General features: G+C 49.6%; 1 protein-coding gene across 1 annotated transcript in view; it reads right to left on the bottom strand.

Moving 5' to 3' along the window:
* LOC128978530 (acid-sensing ion channel 2) overlaps positions 1-20,962 on the bottom strand; it is a 718,961-nt gene that overhangs the window by 431,397 nt on the left and 266,602 nt on the right. The gene's annotated exons all lie outside the window — the stretch shown is intronic.

The following is a 20,962-nucleotide window of genomic DNA, read 5'->3' as shown; positions in this document are numbered from 1 at the left end:
CTCTCTTTCTCTTTCACTCTTCATTTCTCTCTCTGTCTTTCTCAATTCCTCTTTCTCCTTTTCTCCTCTCTCTCTTTCTTTCTCTCTTGTTTTCCTTCTCCTTCTCCTTCTCCTTCTCCTTCTCCTTCTCCTTCTCCTTCTCCTTCTCCTTCTCCTTCTCCTTCTCCTTCTCCTTCTCCTTCTCCTTCTCCTCTCCTTCTCCTTCTCCTTCTCCTTCTCCTTCTCCTCTCCTTCTCCTTCTCCTTCTCCTTCTCCTTCTCCTTCTCCTTCCTTCTCCTTCTCCTTCTCCTCTCCTTCTCCTTCTCCTCCTCCTTCTCCTTCTCCTCCTCCTTCTCCTTCTCCTCCTCCTTCTCCTTCTCCTCCTCCTTCTCCTTCTCCTCCTTTTCCTTCTCCTCCTCCTCCTCCTCCTTCTCCTCCTTCTCCTTCTCCTCTTCCTTATCCTCCTCCTCCTCCTTCTCCTTCTCCTCCTCCTTCTCCTTCTCCTCCTCCTTCTCCTTCTCCTCCTCCTTCTCCTTCTCCTCCTCCTTCTCCTTCTCCTTCTCCTCCTCCTTCTCCTTCTCCTTCTCCTCCTCCTTCTCCTTCTCCTTCTCCTCCTCCTTCTCCTTCTCCTTCTCCTTCTCCTTCTCCTTCTCCTTCTCCTTCTCCTTCTCCTTCTCCTTCTCCTTCTCCTTCTCCTCCTCCTTCTCCTTCTCCTTCTCCTTCTCCTTCTCCTTCTCCTTCTCCTTCTCCTTCTCCTTCTCCTTCTCCTCCTCCTCCTCCTTCTCCTTCTCCTTCTCCTTCTCCTTCTCCTTCTCCTTCTCCTTCTCCTTCTCCTTCTCCTTCTCCTTCTCCTTCTCCTTCTCCTTCTCCTTCTCCTTCTCCTTCTCCTCCTCCTCCTCCTCCTCCTCCTCCTCCTCCTTCTCCTCCTCCTCCTTCTCCTTCTCCTTCTCCTTCTCCTTCTCCTTCTCCTTCTCCTTCTCCTTCTCCTTCTCCTTCTCCTTCTCCTTCTCTTTATCTTCTTTCTCTCTCTCTCTTTCTTTCTCTTTTTCTTTCTTTCTTTCTCTCTCTCTCTCCCAGGACCTCTCCAAAAACACACAGCACAGTCCTCACCACAGAAGGATTTGCTGGAGGAGCTGGACAAGCACTACGAGGAGCAAGCCCTGTGGAGCTCTTTTCTCCTGAAGAGACACCCCAAGAGCTTCTGACCATCAAGTCCATGATTTTTCCTTATTAATTTTTACCATTTTTTTACCATTTTTACCATTTTTAACCATTCATTTTACCATTTTTACTCCTGAAACATTGGGTTTTTTTGTCTCTTCTCACTCTTTAGACCCTACCTAAGAACACAAAATAATTCCAAATTTGGCATTGTCAGGAAAAACAAAACAAAACAAAACAAATTAAAAAAAAAAGAATCCATAAGGGGAATTTTGGGGTTCCCCAACCTGATTTTTCTCCCTAGGGATGGCACCAAAAGCAGCCACACATTTGTGTAGCTGCTGAGAGCAGGCTGACTTGAGCCCAAACACTTCAGCCTGAATCAGTCCTGATGGATCCAGCACTAGACAGGATGGAAAATGAGCCTTGCAAGACAGAACAAGCAGAAGTAGTCAGTAAATATTTCACTTCTCTGTTTGGAAATGTGATGTATTCATATCCTACCCAGCATAATGAAATTCTTCACTTGCCAACGTGCCCCAGGCAGTGTTTGATTGCACAGAAAGGATTCAGTGTAATTAAAGAGGATGTTAAACAACAGCTACTCAAGTCAAACACTTTAGAAACCTGCAGCTCCACATCATTTACATCCAGGGGTATTAAGAGAAGCAATTCAGGAACATTCCAGAACTTGTTCTAATTGCTTTTCTTTTCTTTTCTTTTTTTCCCCCCCCCCCCCAGAAATTCTCTATGCAGGATATGGGATTTAGTGCTGGATTTGTGGCCTCCTGAGGGAATGCCCTAATCAGCAGATGCTTGGCTCTCCTAGCACCATGCTGACTCAGGCTTTCTGCCTGCTAAGCCAGAGACACTCACAATGTGCTTATTTGTCTCTGCTCCACGGCTCCTCTCCTGAGCTAAGCTCTCCTGCTGACCCCTTTCTGTCCTTCTCCAGACACTCCTGCCCCATATCTGAGTCCCAGAGCCTCCCCATCCCACCCCACTCCTGCTCTCCTGACCACTTTCTTTTCCACTGCACAGAATATTTTCTCCCTTGGACGTCAGCCAGTCCCCAGCAGGTTTATGTAACCTCCTACCTTTGCTCCATCCAGGCCCTCAGTGAGTAATTTATTAAGCAACTGAGAGGCAGTTCTAGTGACCTAGATGAACTTTATTAACATAGTACAAATAATTCAAGACTTCAAACCAAAGAAAAGGGCCTTGGAAAGACTCCTTTTGGTTTGCAGCCAGCTTTGGTGCAGCTGCCACGTGGGGTCAACGCAATGACCTCTCTGGGGGAGATGCAGGCCAGGGCTGAGGTGCCCCAGATTCCCTCTGAGACTGACCCTGCAAGGTCAGAAAGCTGACTGCTGACGTGGGGTGGCTGTGGGGTCACTGCTCCTGACCTGTTTGTCACTGCTCTGCTGAGCAAGAGGCACAGCACAGGCTGGGGGAATTCACTGCTCAGCACACCCCTGACAGGCAGCTCAGCAGAGGAGGAAAGCCAGCAGGGGTTTTGCCACCTCCTCAGGTCCCAAAGTATCCTCAGGGAGAGTCCAAGATCTCACAGCCACTGGCTCCTGAAGAGGAGCTTTCCTGTTTCAGCCTTAGGGCACAGACTGCCTTCAGGGAGGACAGTCCCAAGGGAGAATATCTCTACCTGGAGGGGAAGCTTCCCAGGCCATAGAATGTCCTGAGTTGGAAGGAACCTTAAAGATCATCAATTTCCAACTCCCCCACCACAGGCAGGGGACACTTCACACTAGAGAAGGTTGCTCCAAGCCTCATCCAGCCTGGTCTTAGACACTTGCAGGGATGAGCAGGGATTCTCTGGGCAACCTCTTCCAGTGCCTCACCACCCTCCCTGGAAAGAATTTCTTCTTAATGTCTAATCTTAATCTACCCTGCTCTACTCTAAAGCCATTGTTCCTCATCCTGTCACTCCCAGCCCTTGTCCAAAGTCCCTCCCCAGCTCTCCTGTAGCTCCCTTCAGGTACTGGAAGACTGCTCTAAGGTTTCCCTGCAGCTTTCTCTTCTCCAGGCTGAGCAGCCCCAACTCTCTCAGCCTGTCCACACAGTGAAGGTTCTCCAGCCCTCTGATCATCTCTGTGACTCTTCTCTGGACCTTGTCCAACAGTTCCATGTCCTTCTTGTGTTGGGAGTCCCAGAGCTGGACACAGCAGTGCAGGTGAGGTCTCAGCAGAGCAGAGCAGGGCACAGCAGAGCAGAGCAGAGCAGAGCAGAGCAGGGCAGAGCAGGGCAGAGCAGAGCAGAGCAGAGCAGAGCAAGGGCAGAGCAGAGCAGAGCAGAGCAAGGGCAGAGCAGAGCAGGGCAGAGCAGAGCAGAGCAGGGCAGAGCAGAGCAGAGCAGGGCAGAGCAGGGCAGAGCAGAGCAGAGCAGAGAAGGGCAGGGCAGAGCAGAGCAGAGCAGAGCAGGGCAGGGTAGAGCAGAGCAGGGCAGAGCAGGGCAGAGTAGAGCAGAGCAGAGCAGGGCAGAGCAGAGCAGGGCAGAGCAGGGCAGAGCAGAGCAGAGCAGAGCAGAGAAGGGCAGAGCAGGGCAGAGCAGAGCAGGGCAGAGCAGGGCAGAGCAGAGCAGAGCAGGGCAGAGCAGGGCAGGGCAGAGCAGAGCAGAGCAGGGCAGGGCAGAGCAGAGCAGAGCAGAGCAGGGCAGAGCAGAGCAGAGCAGAGCAGAGAAGGGCAGAGAAGGGCAGAGCAGAGCAGGGCAGAGCAGGGCAGAGCAGAGCAGAGCAGAGGAGAGCAGAGCAGAGCAGAGCAGAGCAGGGCAGGACAGAGCAGAGCAGAGCAGGGCAGAGCAGAGCAGAGCAGGGCAGAGCAGAGCAGAGCAGAGCAGGGCAGAGCAGAGCAGAGCAGGCAGGGCAGAGCAGAGCAGAGCAGAGCAGGGCAGAGCAGAGCAGAGCAGAGCAGAGGGCAGAGCAGGGCAGAGCAGAGCAGGGCAGAGCAGGGCAGAGCAGAGCAGAGCAGAGGAGAGCAGAGCAGAGCAGAGCAGAGCAGGGCAGGACAGAGCAGAGCAGAGCAGGGCAGAGCAGAGCAGAGCAGAGCAGGGCAGGACAGAGCAGAGCAGAGCAGGGCAGAGCAGAGCAGAGCAGGGCAGAGCAGGGCAGAGCAGAGCAGAGCAGAGAAGGGCAGGGCAGAGCAGAGCAGAGCAGAGCAGGGCAGAGCAGAGCAGGGCAGGGCAGGGCAGAGCAGAGCAGAGCAGAGCAGGGCAGAGCAGAGCAGGGCAGAGCAGGGCAGGGCAGAGCAGAGAAGGGCAGAGCAGGGCAGAGCAGGGCAGAGCAGAGCAGAGCAGGGCAGGGCAGAGCAGAGCAGAGCAGAGCAGGGCAGAGCAGAGCAGAGCAGAGCAGAGAGGCAGAGAGGCAGAGCAGAGCAGGGCAGAGCAGGGCAGAGCAGAGCAGAGCAGGAGCAGAGCAGAGCAGAGCAGAGCAGGGCAGGACAGAGCAGAGCAGAGCAGGGCAGAGCAGAGCAGAGCAGAGCAGGGCAGAGCAGAGCAGAGCAGGGCAGAGCAGGGCAGAGCAGAGCAGAGCAGGGCAGAGCAGAGCAGAGCAGGGCAGAGCAGAGCAGGGCAGAGCAGGGCAGAGCAGAGCAGGGCAGAGCAGAGCAGAGCAGGGCAGAGCAGGGCAGAGCAGAGCAGAGCAGGGCAGAGCAGAGCAGAGCAGGGCAGAGCAGGGCAGGGCAGAGCAGAGCAGGGCAGAGCAGAGCAGGGCAGAGCAGGGCAGATCAGAGCAGGGCAGAGCAGAGCAGGGCACAGCAGGGCAGAGCAGAGCAGGGCAGGGCAGAGCAGAGCAGGGTAGAGCAGGGCAGAGCAGAGCAGGGCACAGCAGGGCAGAGCAGAGCAGGGCAGGGCAGAGCAGAGCAGGGCAGAGCAGGGCAGAGCAGAGCAGAGCAGGGCAGAGCAGGGCAGAGCAGGGCAGGGCAGAGCAGAGCAGAGCAGGGCAGGGCAGAGCAGAGCAGGGCAGAGCAGGGCAGAGCAGAGCAGGGCAGAGCAGAGCAGAGCAGGGCAGGGCAGAGCAGAGCAGGGCAGAGCAGGGCAGAGCAGAGCAGAGCAGAGCAGAGCAGAGCAGAGCACAGCAGAGCAGAGCAGAGCAGGGCAGAGCAGAGCAGGGCAGGGCAGAGCAGAGCAGAGCAGGGCAGAGCAGGGCAGAGCAGAGCAGGGCAGAGCAGAGCAGAGCAGGGCAGGGCAGAGCAGAGCAGGGCAGAGCAGGGCAGGGCAGAGCAGAGCAGGGTAGAGCAAAGTAGAGTGGCAGAATCTCCTCCCTTTACCTGCTGGCCACACTGTTTTGATGCAGCCTGGGACAGGGTTGGCTTTGGGGGCTGTACGTAAGCCAGCCAGAAAGGGAAGTCAGACCCTGATGTGCACATCAAGGTCAGCACAGGATGTTCAGGGGTTTAGTCTTGGAGTTTGATTGAAACAGACCACTACTGAAGTGAGGTTCTGCATGAAGCAGGATTATCCCAGGCTGCATCCAATGAAGGAGCCCCTTCAGCTGTAGAAAACCTAAGTAAGCAAGGGAGAAAAATACTCAAATGCTTGGTGGGAGTCACCTCCTCACTCCTGGAGGGAAGAAGCTGGAGTAGATGATGCTGCAGAGCAGCAGAGATAAAGCAGAGAGAAGATCCACTGCAGATGGATGCTGTGGTGAGCTGGTGATGACAGAGGGCCGCTGATGTTCCAATGCACCAGCAGCCAATCAATAAGTAATTAGAATGATTAAGTGAATTTACTACACACAGCAATTGATAAAATGAATTTAAAAACGAGCAGATGAAGTCCACAGGAGGAGTTAACCCTTGCTGGCTCCCATACTCCATCTCCCACTGCTTGAGTTTGCAACACATCTGTAGATTTTTAAGGTGCCTGCAGCATCTAGCAGGAAATTCTGCTCCCCTCAGGCTCGGGGAGGAGCAGCACCATGAAGCCAAAGAATAAAACCTTTTTTTTCTAATCCTTATTCCAAAAGTTCCAGGAGGTGAGGAAAGTACCATTGAAAATGTAGATTTTTTTTTTTAAATTTTATTTGAATTCCAGGGGAAAAGCCAAAAAACATTAAGATAAGAAGAGAAGAGAATTAATTCTTCAAAACAGAAAAAAAAAAAAAAAAAGAAGGATGTGAGTAATTCATAGAATAATAAACTGAAACATGCCCTGCTCAGGTCTAATTTAGAGATTTTATAGCAATGACTTTGAAAAGCTTTATTATATTTGATGATCAGAGGGCTGAAGCATCTCTGCTGTGAGGGTAGAGTTGGGGTTGTTCAGCCTGGAGAAGAGAAGGCTCCAGGGAGACCTTAGAGCTGCATTTCAATATCTTCCAATATCTTGATGTGGTTGCCAGCAACCTGCTAGAGTTGGAGATGACTGCAGGGATTGTGGGGAGGGTGTTGGACAAGATGAGCTTTGAGGGTCCCTTCCAACCCCATGCATTCTGTGATTCTGTGGAAAAAAAGCTCTGAAAAGCTTTTTTCCTCCCTCTGCCTGAGCAAAAAAAAACAGCTCTTTTGGATGGAAAACCTGAACTTTGTTTTGAGAAGGCTGTCAGGTGTGGAGATTTTTTGCTGTTTTACTTTTGTTTCTCCATCTCACAAAAGAGGGGGTGGGGGGAAAAGGGAAAAAAAAAAAAAAAGAAAAAAAGAGCCTTTTTCCCTTTGCAAGGAGATAATTGTGATGTATTTTGCTTTTTTTCAGTGCACAAAGTTCTAATTGAGAAAGTTGAGGGCAGCCTCACTACCTCTGCCTTGTTAGTTTGTTCCAGCTAGGTTAATCAGCCTGACATTTCCAAACCTGTGATTTAATTCTGTTAGGACTTCACCCTGCTCTGGGTAGCAGAACTAATGAGAATATCACACTGCAAGCTGCAGGAGACAAAGGTTATCTCCTGTGACATATCAACTCCAGCACATGTAATAACAAATCCTCTCTTCCACTGATCTGCAGGCTCAGCCTGGGGGAAAAAAAACCTAAAAAGCAATAATCAGAGAATCATGGAATTGTCAGGGTTGGAAGGGACCTCAAGGCTCAGCCAGTTCCAATCCCCCTGCCATGGGCAGGGACACCTCACACCACAGCAGGTTGCTCACAGCCACATCCAGCCTGGCTGCAAAAACCTCCAGGGATGAGGCTTCCACCACCTCCCTGGGCAACCTGTGCCAGTCTCTCACCACCCTCCTGGGGAAAAACTTATTCCTAACATCCAATCTGAATCTCTCCATTTCTATTTCTTTTATTTTTAGGTCTGATTAGGAGCAGTCAGTGGAAAAATCCTGATGTGGGCAGAGCTGGGTGGAACAAGAGGTGGGTTTTAGCAGTGACTATCAGAACATCTTCTCTCCTTCTGCAAAGGGAAGAAATGGCTTCAAAGGCTGCATCTGAGCCTTGCTGGGTCAATGATTACCTTGCAGGCTCTGAGGCAGTGTGAGCAGCTTGGCCCTTCCCCGAGCAGCTGTGGAGCAGCCACATCTTCAGCCTGGCTTGCTGTGGAGCAGGAGCTTTGGGTTGGGTTGGTTTTTGTTTTTTCACCCCCAAACCAAACTTCAAGGCAGTCCAGAAGGAGGATGTTTGAACACTGATTTTAGAGACTGTTCCACTCCCTTTGCAAGCTGAATTCCCTGTGCTGAGAGGTTTTGTCTGGACTGCTTGAGGAGGACACTACTCCTATTAGGAGGACTACTAAGCTTTAGGTGCCTTTAACACTTTGGATTACTGATTGAAGCTTCCAGACTGGTACAAGTGACCACCTCTACTGACTCCAAGTCCATCTTTCCTTACTTCCTCAAGTCCATAAATTCAAAAGAGTGTGGCCAGCAGGCTGGGGGAGGTTCTCCTGCCCTTCTATTCTGCCCTGGTGAGCCCACAGCTGGAGTCTTGCATCCAGTTCTGGGCTACCCAGGTCAAGACAGACAGAGATCTGCTGGAGAGAGTCCAATGGAGGGTGTAAACATGAAGAAGGTGTTCAAGAGGGGATTGGACATGGCACTTGGAGCCATGGTTTAGTAGTCATGAGGTCTTGGGTGACAGGTTGGACTTTGATGGTCCTTGAGGTCTTTTCCAACCTTATTGATTCTGTGATTCTGTGAAACATCTGTGTGATGAGGAAAGGCTGAGAGCCTGGGGAAGAGCAGCTCCAGAGGGGATCTGATCAATGATCACAAATATCTGAAGGGTGGGGGGCAAGAAGGGGCCAGGCTCTTTTCAGTGCTGTCCTATGACAGGATGAGAGGCAAAGGGCACAAACTGCAACCCAGGAGGTTCCACCTCAACATGAGGAGAATCTTCTTTACTGTGAGGGTGCTGGAGGCCTGGAGCAGGTCGTCCAAAGAGGTTGTGGAGTCTTGTCTGGAGACATCAAAGCCTACCTGGTCTCTTCTCCCAGGCAAGCAGCACCAGAACAAGAGGACACAGTCTCAAGCTGTGCAAGGGTAAGTTTAGGCTTGACCTCACAAAAAAGTTCTTCCCAGAAAGAGAGATTGCACATTGGATTGGCTGCCCAGGGAGGTGGGGGAGGCCAACATCGCTGGAGGTGTTTAAGGAAAGCCTGGATGAGGCACTCAGTGCCATGGTTTAGTTGATCAGTTAGGGTTGGGGGATTGGTTGGACTTGATGATCTTGGAGGTCTCTTCCAACCTGGTTGATTCTGTGGATGTGTTCCTGTGTGACCTGCCCTCTGTGATCCTGCTCTGGCAGGGGGTTTGGACTGGATGATCCCTGGAGGTCCCTTCCATCCCCCACCTCTGGTCCTATGCTTTGTGGCATCCAGACCTATGGAAACAGGAATCAACTATTACTTGTGCTGTATTAACAATCCTCTAAGCATTGTAGCCATCAAGAATCCCTCAAGTATTTCTGACACACTTTAGAACAGATCTATCAGAGAAGCTATTATGAGAGACCTGAATTCTCCACAGGCTTTTTATCTCTAGGAGAAAGCTTCTCAAGCACCATGTGGATTCCTTGGTTAACATTCTAAAAAGACACAACCTTCAATAGAGGAGGGGGGGGGGGGGGGGAAACCCACAAACTTCAGTCTGGTCACAGCAGGGATGAGGTTGGCCCTGGCAGATATGTATTAATCTGCTCTTAAAATTCTCCTGGTGATGTGAGGTGTAGAGAGAGGGCTGAGATGCAGCTGTCCAGGATGGTGTGAGAATTGTTCACCCCCCACCCCAGCAGGCCATCCAGACAGCACATTTGGTGTCCTTTCTGCCTTTATGCTTTCAGAGATTGCATTGAGTTGGAAGGGACCTTCAGAGGTCATCTTGTCCAACCCCCCTGCAGTCAGCAGGGACATCTCCAACTAGAGCAGGATCCCATCAAGCCTGACCATGAATGTGTCCAAGGATGGAGCCTCAACCACCTCCCTGGGCAGCCTGTTCCAGTGTCTCCCCACCCTCACTGTGCAGAACTCCCTCCTGATGTCCAACCTAACTCTGCCCTGCTCCAGTTTCAAACCATTGCCTCTCATCCTATCCCCACAGCCCCTTCTGAACAGTCCCTTCCTGTAGGTCCCCTGCAGATACTGAAATGCAGCTCTAAGGTCTCCCTGGAGCCTTCTCTTCTCCAGGCTGAACAACCCCAGTTAGAATCATAGAATCAGCCAGGGTTGGAAGGGACCACAAGGATCATCCAGTTCCAACCCCCCTGCCATGGGCAGGGACACCTCACACTAGAAGTTCTTTCAACCTGTTCCCACAGGAGAGCTTCTCCAGCCCTCTGATCATCTTTGTGGCCCTCCTCTGGACCCACTCCAGCAGCTCCATCCCCCTCTTGTGTCAGGGATCCTTAGGTCTCCCTCAGCTTTGAGGTCTTTGGCTCAAAGACTATTAGCAGTTGCAGATTCCTGGCTGGAAGCTGTTCTGCAGACCACTGTTTAGAGCAGCATTTGTCATTTTCCATGGCAGTGCCCTAAGCCATCAGAAGTTCAGCTTCCTCTGTGCCTTTGGTCTTACTCCACCTTGTTCAAGGCATTAACTCTTCCCAGGGGTAGAAGTTGTACCTTGGTCAGGCTGTGAAAACCACTTCACACCCAGTCCCTGTGAGTTCTTTCTGCAGGGATCTCACAAGGTGACTCCAAAGACAAAACAACAAGCCTGGAGCTCAGGCTCAGGCTAATCAGAAGGGTGAAGGTCTCCAACCTTTTCTGAAAGAATTCTGGCTGGGATTCAGAGGCTCCTCCTAGTCTTTAACTCCAAGTTAAAACCAGGTGTCTTGTAAACCACACAAGTCAATGAATTCTTTTTGCAGAGAGGCTGGAACAGAATCAGAAATATGTTAATGTGCCATTTGCTAATTTCACTCTTGTTCCATCTGGGGACAGTCAGATCTCCTCCTCTGATATGTTTTCAATGTACTTGTCAGAATTATTAGATCTTGAAGAAGAAATGAGTTCCCTTCCTTTTTTTGCAAGTCATTTTTTCATCCTTATCCCTGAAAGTCCTCATTTCATCCTTATCCCTGAAGTCCTCACATGAGGCAAATCAAGATAAACCGAGTTTTCTCCCAATTAAGCCAAGACCATTCCAGCTGCTGCTTCCTGCTTTATCTCCTCTAGATATCTGGAGTGAATTTTTATTGTTATTTTTCTTTCCATATCTTTTCTTGATCATAATTGGATTCTAAAATCAGCCTGAGAGAGGGACAAATTTAATTTTGTGACTTCAGAGCTCAGTCTCTCCAATTATAGGTTGCAGGACTGCTGCTTATAGAAAGAATATCATAGAATTATAGAATGGCCTGGTTGGAAAAGACCTTAAGACCATCAAGTCCAACCACCTCCATGCACACAGCTGTCAGACCATGTCCCTAAGCTCCTCATCCAAACCTCTTTTAAACACCTCCAGGGATGGGCACTCCACCACCTCCCTGAGCAGCCTTTTCCCATGCCTGATGACCTTTTGGGTGAAGTCATTTTTCCTAATATCCAGCCTAAACCATCACCTACAAAGAAAGAAATGAAGGGGTGAAAGATACTGCTCCATGACCACTCAGTCCCTTCTACTGCTCATGTGCAGAGAAACAAATTCTAGCCCAGGACAAATTCAGGTCTGTCAGGCTGGGCACTGTAGAATCATAGAATGGCTCAGGGTGGAAGGGACCTCAGAGATCATCTACTCCAACTGCCTTGCCACGGGCAGGGACACCTCTCAACCAGACTCAGCTGCTCAAGGCTTCATCCAACCTGGCCTTGAACACCTCTAGGGAGGAGGCAGCCACAGCTTCCCTGGGCAACCTATTCCAGAATCTCACTACCCTCATACTGAAGAACTTCCCTGCTCTCCTTCAGCTTCGAACCATTCCCTCTTGCCCTGTCTCTAGACACCCTCCTGAAAAGCCCCTCTCCAGCCTTCCTGTAGGATGCCTTCAGCTTCTGGGATGAAGCTCTAAAGTCCCCCAAGAGTCTTCTCTTCTCCAGGCTGAACCACCCCAGCTCCTTCAGCCTGTCCTCATAGCAGAGAAGTCTACACAGGCACAAAGCTGCTGCCTGGAAAACCACCACCTTGGCCTCTTGGGGAGCTGCTGCTTATCCCCTCTGAAACCAGGGCAGAAAACAAGGGGTTAATTTCCCCAGATTCCTCCTGCAGTCACTAATGAGAGATGGACTCCCCCAGATGAAGGTTCAGAGGATCTGAATTAGACTCCCACTCCAAACCCAGGCCAGGGAGGCTTCAGACAGAGACAGTGAGTGAAGTCAGCTGGCAAAGCATCTCCAGCCTCCCACACTCTTCCATCCCAGCTCCTATTCGACTCATACTCACAAGCTGAGCTTGTCCAAGTCCCAGGATTTGGGCTGTTTGTCTGTCACAATGTTTCCTGAGATTTACATATGCCTCTGGCTCCTGTCCTCTGGCAAGCAGCTCCCTTTGATAAACTCCTATGGATTCATAATTCAGAGCCCCATCATCCTTCCCTTTTCAAACGAGATGGAGGAGCTCATTAAATGCTCTTTGAGATCATCTGAGCAAGATGGAGTAAAACTAGAAGTGGAGAGATTCAGATTGGAGTTGGGGTTGTTCAGTCTGGGGAAGAGAAAGTTCTGAGGAGTCCTCATTGTGGCCTTCCAGGATCAGAAGGGGGCTCCAAGAAAGCTGGGGAGGGACTTTTTAGGGTGTCAGGGAGTGATAGGACTGGGGGGAATGGAGCAAAACTAGAAGTGGGGAGATTCAGATTGGGTGTTATAAAGAAATTCTTCCCCAGGAGGGTGGTGAGAGACTGGCACAGGTTGCCCAGGGAGGTGGTGGAAGCCTCATCCCTGGAGGTTTTTGCAGCCAGGCTGGATGTGGCTGTGAGCAACCTGCTGTGGTGTGAGGTGTCCCTGCCCATGGCAGGGGGGTCGGAACTGGATGATCCTTGAGGTCCTTTCCAAGCCTGACAATTCTATGGTTCTATCTCCCTGGCCACAGAGAAGGAGACAATGGAGAGGTGCCTCTGGTGATAATTTCCTCCACTCTCTCTGTGTGGAAAAATGGAGATGTGGAAGCCTGCCCCCAAGTCCTGACCTGCTCCAGGAGTTTGGAAGGATTGTGGGTGCTGTATTGCCTGGGGACTGGAACAGTGGCTGTGGACTTGCCATGGGGCTTTGGGACAGCCTTCTGCTCTTCTGCTGCTTAGCTCTAAAACAGGGATAGGCAGAGAATCATGGAATCATTTTGGCTGGAAAAGACCTCTAAAATCAATCTCACAGCCTCACAGTATATCAGAGGTTGGAAGGGACCTCCAGAGATCATCAGGTCCAACCCCCTGCCAGAGCAGCATCACTTAGGGGAGTCTGCACAGGAATGCATCCAGGTGGGGTTGGAAAGTCTCCAGAGAAGGAGATCCACAACCCCCCTGGGCAGCCTGCTCCAGGGCTCTGTCACCCTCACTGGAAAGAAGTTTCTCCTCATGTTGAGGTGAAATCTTCTATGCTCTAGTTTGAACCCATTGTTTTCCTTATCCTATCAGCAAGTCAACCATTCTCTAACTGCACCAAGCCTGGTGCTAAACCATGTCCCTCAGCACCACATCTCTGCCCCTTGTATGCACCTCCAGGGATGGGGATTCAACCACCTCCCTGGGCAGCCTGGTCCAGTGGTTGAGAACTCTTTCAGTGAAGTTTCTCCTAATGTCCAACCTAAACTGGTCTCCTTTCAAAGTGCTTCTCAGCTATGACAGCTGTCTACAACTCCAGGAAGGGAGGTTGGAGCTAGGAGGGGCTCAGCCTCTTCTTCTTGGTGCCAAGCAACAGGACCAGAGGAAATGGTTCCAAGCTGCACCAGAGGAGGTTCAGGCTGCAGGTTAGGAAATATTTCTTCACTGAAAGGGCTCTCAAACATTGGAATGGTCTGCCCAGGGCAGTGCTGGAATCAACATCCCTGGGGCTATTCAAGCAGCTGTGGACCTGACATTTAGGGACCATGGTCTAGTGCTGACCCTTCAGTCCTGGGTAAAAGGTTGGACTGGATGAGCTTGGAGGTCTCTTCCCCCCAGCTGCGTTCTGTGATTCTGTGGAACCAAGACTTTAGTGTTCTTCCTACTTTAATACTTCAGCATTTCTTTGCTGTTCCGTTCTCCTTCTGTTCACAAGACTTTTTCAAGCTTGCTATCAGGAGAGATCTACCACCCAGGATTTAACATTAGAGGGTATTGGTACTGATGTGAGCCCTGTTACAATTTCTTAGGGTTGTATGTTCCATGTTAAAACAACAAAAAAATAAAAAAAAAAAATTGATGTGCTCAGAATTGGTGAAGGTTTTTTTTTTCTTTTTTTTTTTTTTTTTCCCCCTTTCCTTTCAAGGGTTTAGTGGAGCTTAAATTATGCTTTGGCCTTGTTCTTCTCAGGGGTGGATTTCACCTGGGGTGAAACAGAATGGTCTGGTTAGTGAAGATATAGATTTCAAATAGTAACTCCTGCTGCTTAATGATCACTTTAACTTGTGCTATCATGATACATAACTGCTATTTCCCTTGAAGGTTTCCAGCACAGCATTCAGGTTACCTATTACAGGACTGGGAGGGAGCAGAGACCCTGAGAGTGCTTCAAGGTAGAAAGGAAACAGAAGCTGCTGTTGCTTATTACAGCCTGGGAACAGCCCTGGTCCACCCTCTGTGCTACACTGAGCCAGGAGGAGTTGCTTTGCCTGTGAAATGGAACAGGGAGCAGGTCCAGCAGTGCCTCTCCATTGTGTTGGGTTTTCCCTTGCAGCAGCACTAATTAGAGCCAAGGGCTTTGCTTTGTCCCATGTCATTCTTCTGCACAGACAAAAGAGAGGGGTTGTGGTTTGTTGGTTTGGGTTTTTTTTTTTTCCTTTTTCCCCCACCAGCTTACAGGACCAGAGGAAAAAGGTGGATTTTTTTCAGCCATGCGCTTTGAAAGGAGTGAAACTTTGCCTCCCTTTCCCCTCCAGCTTACAGGACCAGAGTAAGCTGGGAGGGAAAAGGTGGATTTTTTTCAGCCATGCACTTTGAAGGGAGTGAAATTTTTCCTCCCTTTCTCCACCAGCTTACGGGACCAGAGTAAGCTGGGAGGGAAAAGGTGGACTTTTTCCAGCCATGCACTTTGAAGGGAGAGAAATTTTGCCTCCCTTTCTCCACCAGCTTACAGGACCATAGTAAGCTGGGAGGGAAAAGATGAATTTTTTCCAGCCATGCACTTTGAAGGGAGTGAAATTTTTCCTCCCTTTCCCCTCCACCTTACAGGACCAGAGTAAGCTGGGAGGAAAAAGGTGGCATTTTGTCAGCCATGCACTTTGAAGGGAGAGAAATTTTGCCTCCCTTTCCCCTCCAAAACTTTGATTTCCAACTTCTGAAGGAGCTCAGAATTGATCATTCACCCAGCCACCACTAAATTCCCCATTCTTTTCCACCTGCATGGGAGCCACTGGAGGGAAGGAGGAGCATCAATAAACAACTGGAGGCAAAAATAAAGAGAACCCTTTTGTTTTGACAGAAATCAGAACACCATTTCTCATTTGGATGACCCAATCAATAATCCTGAGCAGCCTGAAAGCTCTTGAAAGTACCTTCTGCTGGCAGACAGCTCTTGCCCACCTCCCTTCCCACTGCTGCAGTGGGGGGATGCAGCTTTCCAGGAAGGAAGGCAGACAGACAAGCTGATTGGATTTGTCTTTCCATCCTTTCTGTTGCTTTCTTTGTCTCTGTCAGGTGGGACCAAGTTAATTCCATCCTGCAGCCATTGATCTCCAGGAGTGACTGCAGAGCTCTCTGCTCTGGGCTGTGTTGCAGCAGCTCCCAGCCCCTCACTGAGGGAGGGGAGGACTGGGGACAGACCATGTCTGCTCAAGTGGAAGAGATCAGTCTGCTCAAGCCTGGTAAGCAGCAGTAACTGCCTGGTGACAGCAGCCAGCCTCCTTCAGTAAGGAAGGCAAGAGGTACAAGGAGGGAAGTCGTGGATGTCCCCTCCCTGGAGGTGTTCAAGGCCAGGTTGGATGTGGCCTTGAGGCCCCCAGGCTCTGTTGGGTGGTGCACAGTGATAAGCCAAGGAACAATAGGTTCAAACTTGGACAGAGAAGGTTTCAGCTTGACATGAGGAGAAACTTTACAGTGAGGGTGACAGAGCCCTGGAGCAGGCTGCCCAGGGGAGTTGTGGAGTCTCCTTCTCTGGAGACTTTCCAACCCCACCTGGATGCATTCCTGTGCAGATTCCCCTGGGTGCTCCTGCTCTGGCAGGAGGGTTGGACCTGATGATCTCTGGAGGTCCCTTCCAACCTCTAATGCACTGTGGTACTGTACTGTGTAGAATTTCATAGAACCACAGAATGGTCTAGGTTGGAAGGGACCTTATAGGTCATCTCATGCCAAGCCCTCTGCCATGGGCAGGGACCCCTCCTACTGGATCATGCTGCCCAAGGCCTCATCCAGCCTCACTATTAACACTTCCAGAATTTGAGTCTGGGCTTCTTGGAGCCACAACTTCTCCGGACAAGCTGTTGCAGTACTCCAGCACCTTCATGGTGAAGTATTTGGGGAGGAGGGAGTCTGTACCTAGTAGATGAAAATGAACCACCCCCAGAGCTGCTCACCAGGAGCAGGGATAGAGATGGAGATAGAGAGATGGATATATAGATGGATATAATGGATGGATGGATGGATGGATGGATGGATAGATGGATAGATACATAGATGGATGGATAGATGGATGGATAGATAGATAGATAGATACATAGCTGGATGGATAGATGGATGGATAGATAGATAGATAGATAGATAGATAGATAGATAGATAGATAGATAGATAGATAGATAGATGGATAGATAGATGGATAGATAGATAGATAGATAGATAGATAGATAGATAGATAGATAGATAGATAGATAGATAGCTGGATGGATAGATAGATGGATAGATGGATAGATAGCTGGATAGATAGATAGATAGATAGATAGATAGATAGATGGATAGATACATAGATAGATAGATAGATAGATAGATAGATAGATAGATAGATAGATAGATAGATAGATAGATAGATAGATAGATAGATAGATACATAGATACATAGATAGATGGATAGATGGATAGATACATAGATAGATAGATACATAGCTGGATGGATAGATGGATGGATAGATAGATAGATAGATAGATAGATAGATAGATAGATAGATGGATAGATAGATAGATAGATAGATAGATAGATAGATAGATAGATAGATAGATAGATAGATAGATAGATAGATAGATAGATAGATAGATAGATAGATAGATAGATAGATAGATGGATAGATAGATAGATAGATAGATAGATAGATAGCTGGCTGGATGCAAAGTCACAAAGTAAAGCCATCTGTAAAGCCACATTCAACAGAGAGAAGAGCTAAAGGCAGAGTTCTTCCAAAACCAGCAGCAGAGAGCCTCTGACACAGAGCTGCAGGTCACATCCTGAGCAGAGGAGGATGAGGAGATTAAAAGCAACAAGGCTTTTCCAGATGAAGCAGCTCAAGCTCTCAGAAGCAGTGTAGGTGACCCTGCAAATGTTGCCTGCCAGCCCTCAGTGCCATGCAGCCACATGTCCAGGTGCTGGTCTGAAGTCACTTTATCATTGCAGGAGGTTTCCCTGGCTCACCCGACACTGATGCTGACAAAAGTCCAGAGGAAGGCAGGAAGGCCTCTTTCTTTTTGTTCTCTTGATATATATTTTGCTCCCTATTAAAAGAACCCAACCCTACCTAGGTAATAGGCTCCAGAAAAGGGGAAAAAAAATATCCCCTTAATGAGGAACCAATAGAGACTTATCAAAGCAGCTGACAGGGCTAAAGCCATAAATTCTCTGAATTAACTGGAGTGGGGTTATGGATGCATAGTAGGAACTCAGCCAGGAATGAATTAGAAGAATTCAGCCTCAAATTCATCAATGTCCTGGTTAATATTTTAACCTCTCAGTGGTCCAGTAATGATGAGGCAGAGGAGTGAAGTGACAGTAACAATAAGGCTGTTCAGCACCCTTTGTGCTCCTCACTGGCAAGGAGACTGCTGAGAGGTGTGAGAGCTCAGCAAGTGCTGCAGCTCCACCCAGGAGCCTCTGCTCACTGCCCCCTGTCCTGCAGCAAGTGCTGCTCTGTCACACCTCAATCCTTCCTGGAAGGAAAGAGGCCTGGGGCTGTTTTCTCCAGAGCCCATGGGAGAAAAAGAAGGAAAATGTGGATGTGTCAGCCTGTCCAAAGAGCTGCTCTCCTCCTGCTTGTTTGAAGCTACAATGGGAACAGGTAGAGACAGATCTGAATCCGTAACAAAATAGATTTTTAGAGTCACAGAATCATTTTTGTTATCCTGCTCCTTGTATCCTGCCACATCTGTTTCACCTCTCCACCAGCACCTCCATATGAGACTGCTCTCCCCCAGTGCAGCACTCTTCAGTGATGAGACCAAAGTCCTCCCACCACAGCAGAAGATTTCAGTGTCACAAGAGTCCTCTTACAACCTCATCCTTCCTTCACATAAAGACAAACTCCCTTTCTAACTGGTCCAGCTGCACATACATTAAGACTGACTCAGTCTCTCCATCCACCCTCAGCTCTCTCTGAGGCAGACAGAGTTCAGAGCAGAATTTCCTCCATGCACTGATGCAACAGCAAAGGGAATAAAAATGGCTCAGCACTGCTCAGATCCAGCACAGAGGGAAGAACCAGCCCAGAACCCCTCTATGTGCATAGAATCACAGAATCATTTTTGTTGGAAGAGACCTCTGAGATCACCAAGTCGAACCAGTCTCTAACTCTACCAAGGCTGCTGCCAAATCATGCCCCTTAGCACCACATCTCCAGGGATGGGAACCCACCCACCTTCCTGGGCAGCCTGTGCCAGTCTTTGAGAACCCTTTCAGTGAAGAATTTTCCTCTAATATCCAACCTGAACATCCCCTGCTGTAACTTGAGGCCATTTCCTCTCATCCTGTCACTTGCTACTTGGGAGAAGAGACCAACCTCACTGAAGTCTCCTGTCAGGGAGCTGTAGAGAGCTCTCCCCTCAGCCTCCTCTTCTCCAGACTAAGCAACCTCAATTCCCTCAGCTGCTCCTCAGCAGACCCTTCACTGCCCTTCTCTGGACCCACTCCAGCACTTCAATGTCTTTTTCTTATTAAGAGGAAGGAAAACACTTTGCTGGGAGAGCTGGAAGCCTTTTGTTTGCAGCCCAAGCCAGTCAATCATCCCAGTGCAGAAGTGTTTGATTTCATTTGTGGAATGGTGCTTTGGGCAGGTGGACTGAAATGTTTCATTTCAATTCTTCATCATGATAAATGAGCCTCCATCATTGTTCCTTCCATTTCATTTCAATGCAGGCCCATGGTCACACATCCAGCTTGTGAAAATGCCCTGAGCCATCCACCTGGGTTAAAAATCATAGAATGGCTCAGGTTGGAAGGGACTTCAGAGATCATCTACTCCAACCTCCTTGACATGGCCACAGACACCTCTCAACTAGACTTGGTTGGAACATTAAAGCTCATCCAGTTCCAACCCCCTTGCCATGGGCAGGGACACCTCCCACCAGCCCAGGTTGCTCAAAGTCTCATCCAACCTGGCCTTGAACACCTCCAGAGGGGTGTCCAGCCTGTCTCCAACCTCCTTTCAGAAGAGAAGTTGCTGTCTTAATCAGAGATCAGCATCCCACCAACAATTCTGCTTGTGTCTTACTGCTTCCTGGCCATGGTGCAGCAATCCATCCATCACTTGCCCCTGCAGCTGTCAGAAGGCTACTGGGAGTAACTGTGTGCTCCCACAGCAGCAAACACCAACATCTCTCACTTGAATCTCACATTTCAAGTGGTGAAATAGCTATGGGAAGCTCCCTTTGCCCTCCCAGTTCTGCATTTCCCCCACCACACAGAACTGGAACCGCAGATTTCACTCCACTCCTTCCACAAAGCATCCCTCAGGCTGAAGGGAGGTTGGAGCAAGGAGGGGCTCAGCCTCTTCTCCTTGGTGGCAAGAGACAGGACCAGAAGAAATGGCTCCAAGCTGCACCAGGGGAGGTTCAGGCTGGATGCTAGGAAATATTTCTTCACAGAGAGGGTTCTGAAACACTGGAATGGTCTGCCCAGGGCAGTGGTGGAGTCACCATCCCTGGGGGTGTTCGAGCACCATGTGGAGCTGGTGCTTAGGAACATGACTTAGTGCTGGGTTGAAGGTTGGACTGGATGAGCTTGGAGGTCTCTTCCAACCAGGTACATTCTGTGATTCTGATGTTGGTTGGGTTTGTTTTTTTTTTTTTATTGTTCTTGGTGTTGCTTTTTTCTTCCCCAGTTCTAATCAATCCTTCAGATTTAGTGCCCAGGAGCTGATGGCTCCCTGGTAGGTCCAACACCTTGAAGATAAGGCAACATTAATGTCAGCAATGATGTATTGTGTTGGCTCTTCTGCTCCAGGATCCACTTTTATCCCCCTTCCTTCCTTGCTCCAAAGAATTACCTGTCGAACATCCTCAAATGTGTTTTGGTTGGTGTCTGCTTTTGATAATGCTGACAATGACAGACAGTGCAATTTCTTCCCCAGCCTTCAAACACAGACTTACAGGAGCTGGCACCAGGCATCTGCCCAAGCATATGACTTGTCAGAGCTTCACTGCAGGAACAGCAAATTGTTTCTCATTGATTTCAGCTCCTTTCCCCAGCTGGGGATTTCAAATTGGAGGAGGCTGTAGCTAGCAAACTTGTTCCTCAGGCTCTAAAGGGCAATTACCACCTGGTGGTCAGAGCCTGAGGAGTGAATACACACTCAGATATCTCAGAAGTAAATGAGAGATAAGTACCCAGAGACAAGGACTGGGTTATGGTAGGAAGAGTTGGGGTTGGTTGTGTTTAGTGTCAGGCATAAACAGGTTCCTAAGTCTTGGGCCAGCCCTGGCCATCAGTCAGGACACTGCCTGAAAGATCACAGAATTGCCAGGGTCAGAAGGGACCTCAAGGATCATCCAGTTCCAACCCCCCTGCCATGGGTAGGGACACCTCAGACTAGATCATGAGGGTTCAGGGGATTTTTTAATAACACATTTTGGGGTCTATTCACTTGGAATTTGGTTTCTGGTCATTTCCAAGGCATAGAGCTCATAGATTCATGGAATGGGCAGTGGTGAGGCTGCACCTTGAATCCTGAGTTTAGTTTTTGGGCTCCTCACTCCAAGAAGGACATTCAGATGCTGGAGCAGGTCCAGAGAAGGGAAACAAAGCTGGGGAAGGGTTTAGAGAGCAGGGCTGGTGAGAAACAGCTGAGGGAGCTGGGAGTGTGCAGCCTGGAGAAGAGAAGGCTGAGGGAGACCTCATTGCTCTCTACAGCTCCCTGAAAGGAGGCTGCAGTGAGGTGGGGGTTGGGCTCTGCTCCC

The sequence above is a fragment of the Indicator indicator genome, chromosome 37 (assembly GCF_027791375.1).
Source record: "Indicator indicator isolate 239-I01 chromosome 37, UM_Iind_1.1, whole genome shotgun sequence".
Taxonomy (NCBI): Eukaryota; Metazoa; Chordata; class Aves; order Piciformes; family Indicatoridae; genus Indicator; species Indicator indicator.
The sequence above is the reverse complement of the archived record's forward strand: the minus strand, read 5'-3'. Positions and strand labels throughout refer to the sequence as shown.